Raw genomic sequence first — 12279 nt, 5'->3', positions numbered from 1 at the left:
GTCATGTTAAACATTATGGTCATTATAATTCCTGTTTCTTCACAAGTCTTTTCCACACTCAGATCCCTTCACTCTCCCTACAGATTTTGCAAGTGGCAATACTGATATTTATCTCTCTTTGTTAATTAACAAAAGGGGCCTGTGGTTCAATATAATGCTAATCCATCCAATGCTAATCTGTCTACTATTCTCTTTATCATCTCCCTCCTGTCTCACTGTAGTTGGCCTCTTACATTCCACTGAAAGGAATGTCAAGATTATCAATGACATCTTGATTTCTATGATTCACTTTATTGTCCTCATCTTATTTCAATTCTAGGGACATCGTGCCTCTACCTCCACCCTTCCCTCATTTATTAAATACTGTGTGTCTGTTTCTTTGGGTCTTTGCATGTTACTACCTGCTAAGATTTCTCCCTCTTCCCAACCTCAGAACTAGTGGTTCCTTTTCTGAGCTCCCATAAAACTTTGGCAGGTGTGTGTGTGTGTGTGTGTGTGTGTGTATGTGTGTGTGTGTGTGTGTGTGTGTGCATACCTATACCTACATATACATATACAGATTTAATCTTTGTATCATTATTTTTTTAAGTTTATTTATTTATTTTGAGAAAGGGCTGGGGGAAGAGAAGAGAGAGAGAAGGAGAGAGAGAATCCTAAGCAGGCTCCACACTGTCAGCACAGAGCCCTACGTGGGGCTCAAACTCAAGAACTATGAGATCCTGATCCGAGTCTAAATCCAAGAGTTGGATGCTTAACCAACTGAGCCACCCAGACACCCCTCAACCTTTATATTATAATTACAGTTAACTAAGATACAAGAGATTCAGAAAGACTAGCATTTCTGCATCCCCAGTGCCTAACAAGTAGTCTTGGTAAATGTTTGGGGAGTTAATCACTAAGTCAGGCAAGCATTTCTCTGGGGGTTATTCCAGTTCTAGCACACTGGTGCAGAGTGTGTGGAGATGAAAATGGGTCTCTTTCCTCCTACACTGCCTCTCCTACCCATTTGCATAAATTGTTCTCTCCCTACTGGAGAAGTCTTATGCCAGAACCCAAGGGGTTCAATGTGCATTCCTGTCACATGCTGAGAGAGCCAGCTGGGTGGAAGTCCTGGTCTCACTAAATTCCCCCCCTGCACTTAGCGCTGGGGCCAGCAGAGTTGCAGATAAAACGTCTTGTGGAATTTCATTCCTTCTCTTCCATTCTTTAAACACCATATACTGAAAAAAGGAAACTAGGAAGTGAGGGAGAAGAAAAGGGAGTATATGAATGAATAAGAAGAAGAAAACAAGAGCTCACAAGGGAATGTTCAGAAGTGAAGATAACCACAGGGGATTTTAGCCCACTCACAAGAGTGGGTATAAAATTACATACACATATGAGAGACCTGGACTTTCATTTTATCTAGATACCTAAGTCTACACAGTTCCAAGATCATTGAATGCCAAGGTATTTTTAAGCTGTCATAGAGTGACCTTCTTTTTGCAAGCAGTTCCTAGAACTCTGTGCCCATCACTGATAAATGTTTTCAGGGCCTCTCCTGGTAAAAGGCACCACTAACACATTACTTGGCCTGCCCAGTCTTGTCCTATAAGATGTGTTACTGTATTCCACTCTACCACTACATGTGAGAAGCAGGGGGCAAAATTCAGTCCATTGTATGGCTTTCTTACTGAGAAGACATTGCTGTTTTCTAGAATCATTAGTTGCTAATTTTAAATTAAATTGTGTGCTGCTAATTTGTGCATATAGCAAATAGCTGTTTTATGTATTAGCATTGTATTGTTTCAGATCACACTTTTCCATGTACATTAAAGAATGCTTACCTAAAAAAATAATGTTAGACTGATTCAAAGCACTGAAGTTGTAAGGGAGGTGCACTGCTTGTTCAAATATGAGGGCAACTGATTTCCCAAAGGTGTTGATCTTTATCCTTAAAGTAATAAATTTCACTTCAAAATAACCCTTGTGACTTATTTACACTTTAAAATGATAAACTTCACCCCATCAGTAATCCCAAAAGGCTGTTGAACTGGGTCGAAGTCTGAAAGGCCTCTTTTGCCCATTTTCTCATGGAGACAGGCAGCTGTTGAGTGTGGCCTCCTCACTCCCACATTTTAACCTATTTCACAATGAAATAGTAAATGTAAATAGGTAATTAAAATAGAACTTTGCCTTTTAGTGCCCAAGGCTCCTGGAAAAACTGCTGTGCCTTATGAATAGCAGATAGATTATCTGCTTACCTACAGTGGCATTGAAGACAGAATTCTTTTAAAGTCAAATGCAGCACAAAATGGGAATGGAGATAGCTCTAGGAATAGAGATGTTTAATGGCATTTGAAAATACCTAGTAAGGACATGAAAATAAAGACCTTTCCATGCAAAGGTCCAAGCCACCCATTATTTGACTTTTTTTTTTTTCACAGCCACACTGCCATGCTGATTTGGTCCTGACCTATGAGATAGATTCTACATAGTGAAGTACCCTGTGTCACTTTTGAGTCTTCAGGTAGAGGTTAAGGGAAGCACTAAGAGCTTTTGGACATTGACAAGATCTCTGATAGAGATTAATGACGCCTGATTTTGAATTAAAAAAATGTTATTAAATTTTGATTTTTAATTCCAGTATAGTTAACATACAGTGTTATATTAGATTCAGGTGTACCATATAGTGATTCAATACTTGCATACAACACCCAGTGGTCATCACAACTGGCCTCCTTAATCCCCATCATTTATTTCACCCATCCCTCCACTCACCTTCCTCCTAGTAACCATCAGCTTGTTCTGTAGAGTCAAGAGTCTGTTTCTTGGTTTCTCTTGTTCTCTCCCTCCCTCGCTCTCTTTCCCCCTTATTCATTTGTTATGTTTATTAAATTCCATGGGGCGCCTGGGTGGCGCAGTCGGTTAAGCGTCCGACTTCAGCCAGGTCACGATCTCGCGGTCTGTGAGTTCGAGCCCCGCGTCGGGCTCTGGGCTGATGGCTCAGAGCTTGGAGCCTGTTTCCAATTCTGTGTCTCCCTCTCTCTCTCTGCCCCTCCCCCGTTCATGCTCTGTCTCTCTCTGTCCCAAAAATAAATAAACGTTGAAAAAAAAAATTAAAAAAAAAAAAAATTCCACATGAGTGAAAGCATGCGAAATCATGTGTTTGTCTTTCTCTGACTGACTTATTTTGCTTACCACTACACTCTCTAACTCCATCCATGTTGTAAATAAGATTTCATTATTTTTCATGACTAAATAATATTCCATTATATATATCAATTATATATTATATAATACTCATATATATATAGCCTCTTTATACCTCTTCTTTTTAAAAATTTTTAATGTTTATTTTTGACACAGAGAGAGAGAGAGAGAGAGAGAGAGAGACAAAGCATGAGCAGGGGAGGGGCAGAGAGAGGGGGAGACACAGAATCCGAAGCAGGCTCTAGGCTCTGAGCTGTCAGCACGGAGCCCAACGTGGGGCTCAAACTCACAGACCATGAGATCATGACCTGAGCTGAAGTCAGACACTCAACTGACTGAGCCACCCAGGTGCCCCGTCTTTATACCTCTTCTTTATCCACTTATGTATCGATGGACATTTGGGCTGCTTCCATAATTTGGCTATTGTAAACAATGCCACAAAAAAACAATGCACCAGTTTTCAATCCCACCAACAGCAAAAGAGGGTGCTTTTTCTCCACATCCTTACAAATACTTGCTGTTTCTCATGCTTTTTGTGTTTGTTTGCTTTGTTTTGTTCTGTTTTAGCCAATATGAAAAGTGTGAGGTGATATCTTAATTGTGGTTTTGATCTGCATTTCCCTGATGACGAGTGATGTTCACCATCTTTGCATGTGTCTATTGGCCATCTGGATGCCTTCTTTAAAGAAATGTCTGTTCATGTCTTCTGCCCATATTTTAACTGGATTATTTGGGGGATTTTTTTGTATTAAGTTGTATAAGTTCCTTATATATTTTGGATACTAACCCTTTATTAAATATGACTTGCAAATGTTTTCTCCCATCCAGTAAGTTGTCTTGTACTTTTGTTGATGGTTTCCTTTGCTGTTCAGAAGCTTTTTATTTTGATGAAGTCCCAAAAGTTTATTTTTGCTTTTATTCCCCTTGCGTCTGGACACATATCTAGAAAAATGTTGCTACAGGTGATGTCAGATAAATTACTGCCTATTCTCTCTTCTGGGATTTTTATGATTTCAAGTCTCACATTTAGGTCCTTAATCTGCTTTGACTTTATTTTTGTGTATGGTGTAAAAAAGTTTGGTCCAGTTTTCCCAGTACCATTTTTTGAAGAGACTGTCTTTTTCCCATTCCATATTCTTGCCAAAGACCAATGATTTTGTGTGCATCCAAATAAGAATGTAAAATGGTGTAAAAAAAAAAAAAAAAAAGAAAGAAAGCAATGCTTCTAATCCCTAGCATATTAGACCTAGAAAAGAAACAGTTTCTTAATCTTTCTGGGTACTGTTGATCTTTTGTATGTTTTCATTCTTAATCCATTTTATTTGAAATGCTATGAAAGTTTTTGTTTGACCCCTGAAAGAGGGCATATATGCCACGTTATATATTTATACATTTCTGGTAAGAATATTCTCTGAGGTATATATTTTTTTGATCATGCATCCAATTCAAATATGGTCATTGAGTTAGTCTGGGTTACCTAATTATGTCAGTTGCTGCTAAGTATTTGTTATTTGCTATGTGATTTTCTTATCATTATTACCTACTCTGTTCCAAGGACCTTGTTAGGATCTGGGGACTCAGGAGTGAGCAGGATAAATGTGCTGTGCCATATAATCTTACCTTCTTTCTCCCCCACATTTTTCTCATTCTCTCTTTCCCTCTTTCTAGTTTTATTGAATATCACAATCCAGATACCCAAGCCACAATCCAGGAAACCATCTTCACGAAAGCTCTGTCCTCCTCTTTATTCACTTAAATTTTCTTGTTCTACACCCTCTTGGATGTCTGCCTATAACATTGTAGTAGTAAGGAAACAGGTCTAATAATAAGGAAGCAATGAGTCTACTTATTATTTAATATCTTGGGCACCAGCTAAATATTTACAGTCAATATTAAAGTTGATATTCACAATAACCCTATGAAAAATAAAGGATATTACTATCTTCATTGCAAAGGTAAGAAAACTAAGGCTCAGATAGTTTACATGAGCTGTCCAATGCCTTTGAAGTAGTAAATGGAATAGCCTGGATTTTAAGCCAAGGCATTTTGACTTCAAAGTCTCTGTGTCTTCATTCCGCCATGCTGCTCTGCAACCACTGTGATATTCCTGATTGTGCTTCTCACTCATTAAGGTTTCCAGTAAAAGTTCCTCCAGGCACACCATTAGCTCATCCCTCTTAGGTGATATTTTACATCTAAGGTGAGGCACCACAGTTAGAAGCAGCCATTAAAAAAAAAAAAAAAATCAAGGTGAAGGTAAAGCACTTAATCTTACAAGACCTAACTGTTAAGTTGTACTCTGGACCATTTGGGAAAAATCCTTTAACAAAACCCCTCTTGTAAATTTCACTGTGGTTTAACAGTGAGTAAGATACTGTAATACTGTTGGGATTTTTTTTTTTTGCTTTGTTTTGTTTTTATCTTTTTGCTTCCTTGTCTGAAATCCCTTTGGGACTAGAGTAGTATTATTTTATGTTACCTTTTTTAGTCAAGGCAGTGCCATAAAAGCATATCTACCTTGAATTTAGTGTTCAGAATGCAGTTATTGGACTGTATCTGGGGTATAATTTCAAGTGTTCAAATGATATCACCCAATTATGTAATAAATGTAAAAGCACTTTGGAAACAACAAATGGCCACATAAATGAAGGGTGTTATTATGTTGGTGGGTAAACACAGACTTTTACATAGTATTTGATGAGCATTCTTTTCAAAGAAAGCAAAAACAACCTAAATAATGTCACTCGATGATTCTATTAAATAGTAGCATAATTATCTTTCCTCTTAAATTTCCACTCTGAAAAAAAAATGCAACCATTTGGCTTAAAATCCCTGACTCTGTGGGTATGTACAATAAAATTTCTTAATGTGCTACCTGCTTAATACACCAAAACCTGTGGTTTTCTAGGAATTGGGATGACTCTTCCAGTAAGCTCCACTGAGTAAAGATGAGACTTAAGATCAAAGAGCTGACACACTATTTTTCCAACTTGTTTGCATACATAGTTGAAATTAGCAGTGGGATAGTTATAAAAAGTGGATACCTTATTATTTGTATTGTGAATTTTTAAATGGCAATTGCAAAAAGTGAATGATGTAGCAATCATTAAAAAACCTTAAGGAGGTAGTTTTGTGTTCTACAAGTGTAGGTTTCATAGCTGCTTCCTTTGAAGTAAAAACCTCATCTCTTTGTAACTGGAATAGGTTCTGAAGAAACAAAGCTTCAAGAGGTTCAGATGGGCCATAAAAAATGTTGTAATCTCCTACAGGAGAGATGTGATTTATAAGGTAACGTATTTTTTATGACACATCGATGTTTGCAACAGACCAGGTCAGTTAAGTAAGAAGTTCAGATTTAAAAGGAAAGAGCAGCAACATAACTTTCCTTTACAGGTGTCATTTGGCTTAAAACAACCTTTGCTAACCCACTGACTGAATCATTTTGAATGTGTGTAAGTGGGGTTTATGTACCAAAAGTGTACTTTTCCCATCTATGTGCAGGAGCTAGGACCTCCCCAACAAAATGGTTTTTAATGAAATAGGCATAATATGATCTGTGCATGTCTGTGCTTGACAGTGGTCTTAAACCAGTCTTGGGATTCTTAGCAAATCTAGGTCTCTGCCATCAGATACTCACTTCAAAAAGAGGCAGCAGAGCATAATGGTTAAGGAGCTAGACAATCTGGGTTCAAAAGCCACTTCTGCCACATGCTAGATTGATACAACCTGGGTGAGTCACTTGCTTAACATTCCTGCACTCCAGTTAACATATATTTGAAATGGGGATAATAAAGCCCCCCCAGAGGACTCTTTTGTGAATTAATTAATATTATATACTTTATGTTTAACTCTGTATTCAGTGCATGGTAATGAATTAGTTAAGGCTTGATATCATTTTCAGGCATTTATAAAGCATTTATTGAATAGCTACTATGCACCAGACAAAGTATACAAGTAAAGTCTGTATGTGTATATCTTCAAGTAATGAAGCCAACCATATGCCACCTCTGCATTATCTGAAAATGTGTAATTAGAGTTTTTAAGCAGTTTTTAACCACTAGCCCATTAGCAAACAAGAAACACTGGGACATGGTGCAGAGTTTGCTTACTTGGCCAAATGCAGATAATGCAGCTGCTCCCACAGCAGTCAGATGGGGGTGTGCTGATTAGAGGGCATACTGAACCCTGGGACCATCTTTAGAACGTGACATAATTTCAAAGTTTGAATTATTTGAATCACTTCTAAACAAGCCTTCAATAAGTTTGTTTAGTTATTTGAGAAAGTCCAGGCAATCCAGTAAATGTCCTCCATTTTTCCTGCTTGCATATAACCAATTAGAACCTAAAAAGAAAAGGGCTATAAAGTAACTAATTTCAAAATCCATAACGTCTACATCATGGCTTGGCTATCTGGGTCAAAATACATGTCCTGCAACATAATAACCACATGCTATAAAATATAATTGATATAACAGTATAGGCCAATAGGGTGAGTCTTCATTCTGACCACAAACATTAACATTACAAAAGGGTTCTCTATGGCAATTACACAGTGAAATACCATTATGCATATCTTTCCATGTGCAGTTACAGCAGTGTCTAGATGACCCTGAACATCTGTAAGAAAATCAAAAAAGTTCAGTCAGCTCTCCAGATGTCCCCAAATAGCATCGTGTTTGGCTTATGGACAAAACAGCTGGAGTTTCATTTTTCACTTTATTTTCTTCCAGATGTTAGTCTTTTGAAGACACAGCCTCTTTTTTTTTTTAAGTTAATTTATTTACTTTGAAAGAAAGAGAGACAGAGAGAGAGAGAGAACCCCAAGCAGATCCCACACTGCCAGAGCAGAGCCCGATGTGGGGCTCAGTTCCACAAACTGTGAGATCATGACCTGAGCCGAAATCAAGAGTCAGATGCTTAACTGACTGAGCCACCCAGTTCCTGCAACACAACCTGTTTTGGAGTTCTTTTGTACCACTTAGTGTTGAGGTTCTAACTAAATCTGAAAAATGAAAAGGTTTACTATATATAAACACGTTTCTTCTCTGTTGAAAGAAGCTTTTAGTAAAAGATATGTTAGACCATACAAAGGGATTAGTGGTTGAGACAGAAGCAATGAACAATTTAACAGAAGAGATGGCATGGAAGTTATTGATTCAAGAAATAAAAACTTTGTCATGCTTGTGTGTATAGAAAATATGTGATCTGAGAGGCGCCTGGGTGGCTCAGTTGGTTGAACAACTGACTTTTGATTTCGGCTCAGGTCATGATCTCATGATCCTGGGATCAAGCCTGGAGCCCCGCCCTGAGCTTCACACTGGGCGTGGAGCCTGGTTGAGATTCTCTCTCTCCCTCTCCCTCTGCCCCTGTTCTGCTTATGCTCTCTCTTTCTCAAAATAGCAAAAACAACAACAAACAAGAAAAAGAAAACAGAAAAGAGAATATGTGGTCTAATATTTGTAATTTTGGGATTTTTAAATATTGAGGCAATGTGTTATAGTGGAAAGACATCTGGAAGTCTTGGGCATGAGTTCATATTCTGTCTTTGACTTTCAACTTTGTGACCCTCAGTTTCTTCTCAGGTAACCAACCATCCCAGTTTGTCTGGGTCTCCCCTAGCTTTAGCACTAAAAGTCCTCTGCCAGGGAAACCCCTCAGGATGGCTGGTCATCCTACAGCTCACCAATAAAATGAGGTTAATAACTTATTCACAGAGCTGTAGTGCAGACTGGTGAATAAGTAAAGCATCTAGTACAGCCAAAGTACAGGGTCCCCAAATAGGAACTATTATTATCATTATAAATCTCATACACATTTCCTATTCTGTTTCCTCTTAAAGTGTAGGCTCTCCTGTTTCCATTTTATTCAACACTATCAACACTTCACTTGTACTAGGATAGTCATTTTAACCCCATCTCATTCTCAAAAGCACTTAAATTTCTATGGTGAATTTTTCCTCATTGATTCAATGGTCATCAATTTTATGTCACTGTCGCTGGAATGCAAGAGATAACTTTGTTTTTCCTCTGGGCAGACCTGATATCCTGCTGTAGTTCAGGTATACATTGTGGAAACTCCTGTGACCACAGCGAGCCTGACACACAGTAGGTACTCAGTAGGTACTTGCTAAATGAAGGAATGATGCATGACAAACACAGGTTGAGCTATGGCAACCCAGTTGTGGCCTTTCTCTTCTCTACAAACTCATCTTTTCTGTCATGGATCTCATCTACTATGGAAACATTGTTACTATCTTTCAGAAATCAAAGAGGTGTATTTCCTTTCCAGAATCTTCCATATACCTATTGATCTTTAACAAGTGACTAGTGTAGTCTGCTCCCACTCTCTGGCTCCCAGATTGTTCTCTGGTTCTCAAGTATCCAGTTGCTCTCCTGCTGTGTTGAAACAACCATTGGCTGTCTCTAGCCTCATCACTGGGTCCAGCTCCAAACTCAGAGAATATTCTTTTGAATCCTTCACATTCCTCTTTTCACTCCAGTTTATTCTACCCATATTGTAGCCATCAAGCCACTTGTTCTTTTTTCTCTGTCTTCCAACTCAGGACCCACCTCCTCCAGGAAGCTTTTTTTTGATGGGTTTAACCCAGTATCTAGCCTTTCTGTGACCATATCAGAACAGCCATCCTCCCAGAGCTCTGGCCGACATAATCAGACAGAGTTGAATTTTGAATAATAACTCTGCCATTTACTGTTGCATGGCATTACATCTTTAAGCCTCAATTGCTTCTTTGATAAAATGAGGATAAGAATTGTACTTGTGATGAAACGAGAATAATAATTATGAAAATTAACTGAGGTAAGATATACAAAGCTTGGGATAGAGCAGACAATTCACTCCTATTCACCCTAACATTCCTATCACCTCTAAGATTGCTTACCTCCCTTTATTAAAATTCTGTGGAGGAGATTAATTGTGAGAATTCTCGAATATGTATCCCCAACCACTTTGTGATGTCCTTCGTAGGCTCCTAATATCCATCACAGGACTGATTCTAGAAGCTATAGAACCTGAGTATGTGAGGAAAGATATGTGTTTGGGATGTATAGAGTACCAGAACATTTAGGTTCCCCAAGTGACCTTAAAAGTGAAAATATAAAACCTGAATAAAAAAAAAGTCCTCAGTGGGGACTTTTCAGAACCACAGGAGAGAAAAAGGAAAACTTATACTCCTGACCTCTCACCTTAGCATTTTTCTTCCTTCTGCTTTCAAGCAGTGAATAATCAACATGTCAGAGTTCATTTGGATCTAAATCCAATTAAGTCTGACCTTAGGGATAGTTACTCATAGCTCTCAGCAGGTGTGTGCTTGGAAGAAATCGTCATCTATGCCCTTTGTTCCGTCTTTAAATTACCCAAGTTTATGGTCCTGACCTATCAAGCCTAGCAACACTGCCCATTGAATATACAAGGAGAGCAGCTGCTAGTTTAAGTGTCTAGGCATCTGTGCTGGACAGGATTTCAAGAAATCACCTCTAATTATTCTGCATGAAACAAATCTGAGAGTTGAAAATTTTCTGTAACTTTCATATCATCCTGATGCTAGTTGTGGGACTCAATGACTCTGCCCTTGGTTTCATCATCTGTGAAGTGATCTGTTAGATTGCTGCCAGAATTAGCATTAATGTTTGTAATTGAAGTGGCACAATACCTGCCACATAGTAGGTGCTCAATTAGTGGTATTCATGATGAAAATAATTGGTATTATTAAGGCATTACCAGGAATTTCAAGTATTTCAAATTTCACACATTATTCACTGTGGGAGGAAACCATGTGTGTGCAAGTATACACGAATGTACATATATAAATTCTTACATTTATCTTCCATTAGTAATGTCCATGATTTCAGATTGGCTTCTAAAGTCGTGTTCTAAAATACCTTAATCAGATCTTCACAGTTTCTGCAGCATGGTTTTTCTTGGGTAAAAAAGGAGAAAGAGGCTGTAAAGGTGAGCACTCACAATGAATCTGATATTCTGCTAGGTGCTCTTCATATATTTTTCTCATCTATTTCTCATAAGTTCCCTGTAAATTATTATAATGCCCCTTATACAGAGGAAACAGATACAAATAGAAATCAGAGCACAGATGCAAACCAGGTCTGACTAATTCTAAATTACTCTCTACTTTGGGGGGCACCAGAAGATTTGGCTTCAGGTCTCAACTTTGTCCCCTAAGTAATTGTGCTCTTGAACAAATTATCTCACCACTCTGGTCGGTAATTTTTTAATTCATAACACAAAGGGGTTGGATTAGACTTTTTAAACGATCCTTTCCAGAACTACAAGTTTAAGATGAGATACTCTAAAAATAAATCTCAAGGCAAAATAAAATAAAAGGACCACGTTTCTGTTTTTAGTCAGTGTGTTAACAATACTTCTTCCCAATATCATAAAGAAAAGAAGGAAAGCAGAAGAACCTGTTGGTCCTTGCCTTAGGATACTTTTTTTCCAGACCACTTTTATTTGTACTCTGGTCTGACCTTTGAGATATCCTCAGGATACTGAGGCTATTCTCTTTTCCCTTATTTTTCTACCAGCCTTTTAAAAGATAGTCCGCCCAATCCCATACAGTGGGACAGAACTTCGTCTATGGTGAGAGAGCTGAGTGGTGCCTCCCTCCTCTTCCCCGTGTTCTTTTGAGTCAAATGACAGGAAAGAACCCATTAAGAGCCCAGGAGAATGGGAGGGGAACTGAGGCTTTCTTTCCATGAGAGGATGACCAAATAACCACAGAGAGGATAATGGCTAGGTGTCGTTAATTCTCTGTTAATTTATTCTTCTTCTCCACCATTTCTTCCTTTCTTTAGTTAATTCTATTAATCCTTAAGAACCTGGACCTGGAAGGTTTTTTGTTTGTTTGTTTGTTTTAAACTCTGTCTCCAATGGCTCCACCCCTTATTCCTTTCACTATGCTATGGTCTCACATTTTTAGTAGAGCACATACATTGAATTGTGCTTATTTAGTTGTCCATGTGTCTGTTCTTTATTTAAATTTATACTACTGTAATTATATCAATACACAGTGATGCATACCATGGCTCCATCATTGTCCTCTACTGAGCAAAC

At 38.2% G+C, this 12279-nt stretch overlaps 1 long non-coding RNA gene across 1 annotated transcript; it reads right to left on the bottom strand.

The window, feature by feature from the left end:
- Positions 1-7083: 7083 nt before the first annotated feature.
- On the bottom strand, positions 7084-11577 carry LOC121020823 (uncharacterized). The gene is made up of 2 exons (XR_005786305.1): positions 11027-11577; positions 7084-7534 (listed from the first exon to the last, which is right to left on the bottom strand). It is a non-coding gene; the product is annotated as an uncharacterized LOC121020823 (long non-coding RNA).
- Between the last annotated feature and the right edge of the window lie 702 nt (positions 11578-12279).

The sequence above is a fragment of the Herpailurus yagouaroundi genome, unplaced genomic scaffold, assembly GCF_014898765.1.
Source record: "Herpailurus yagouaroundi ecotype Mexico unplaced genomic scaffold, PumYag 252, whole genome shotgun sequence".
NCBI lineage: Eukaryota > Metazoa > Chordata > Mammalia > Carnivora > Felidae > Herpailurus > Herpailurus yagouaroundi.
This window is presented reverse-complemented; position numbering and strand designations above follow the sequence as displayed.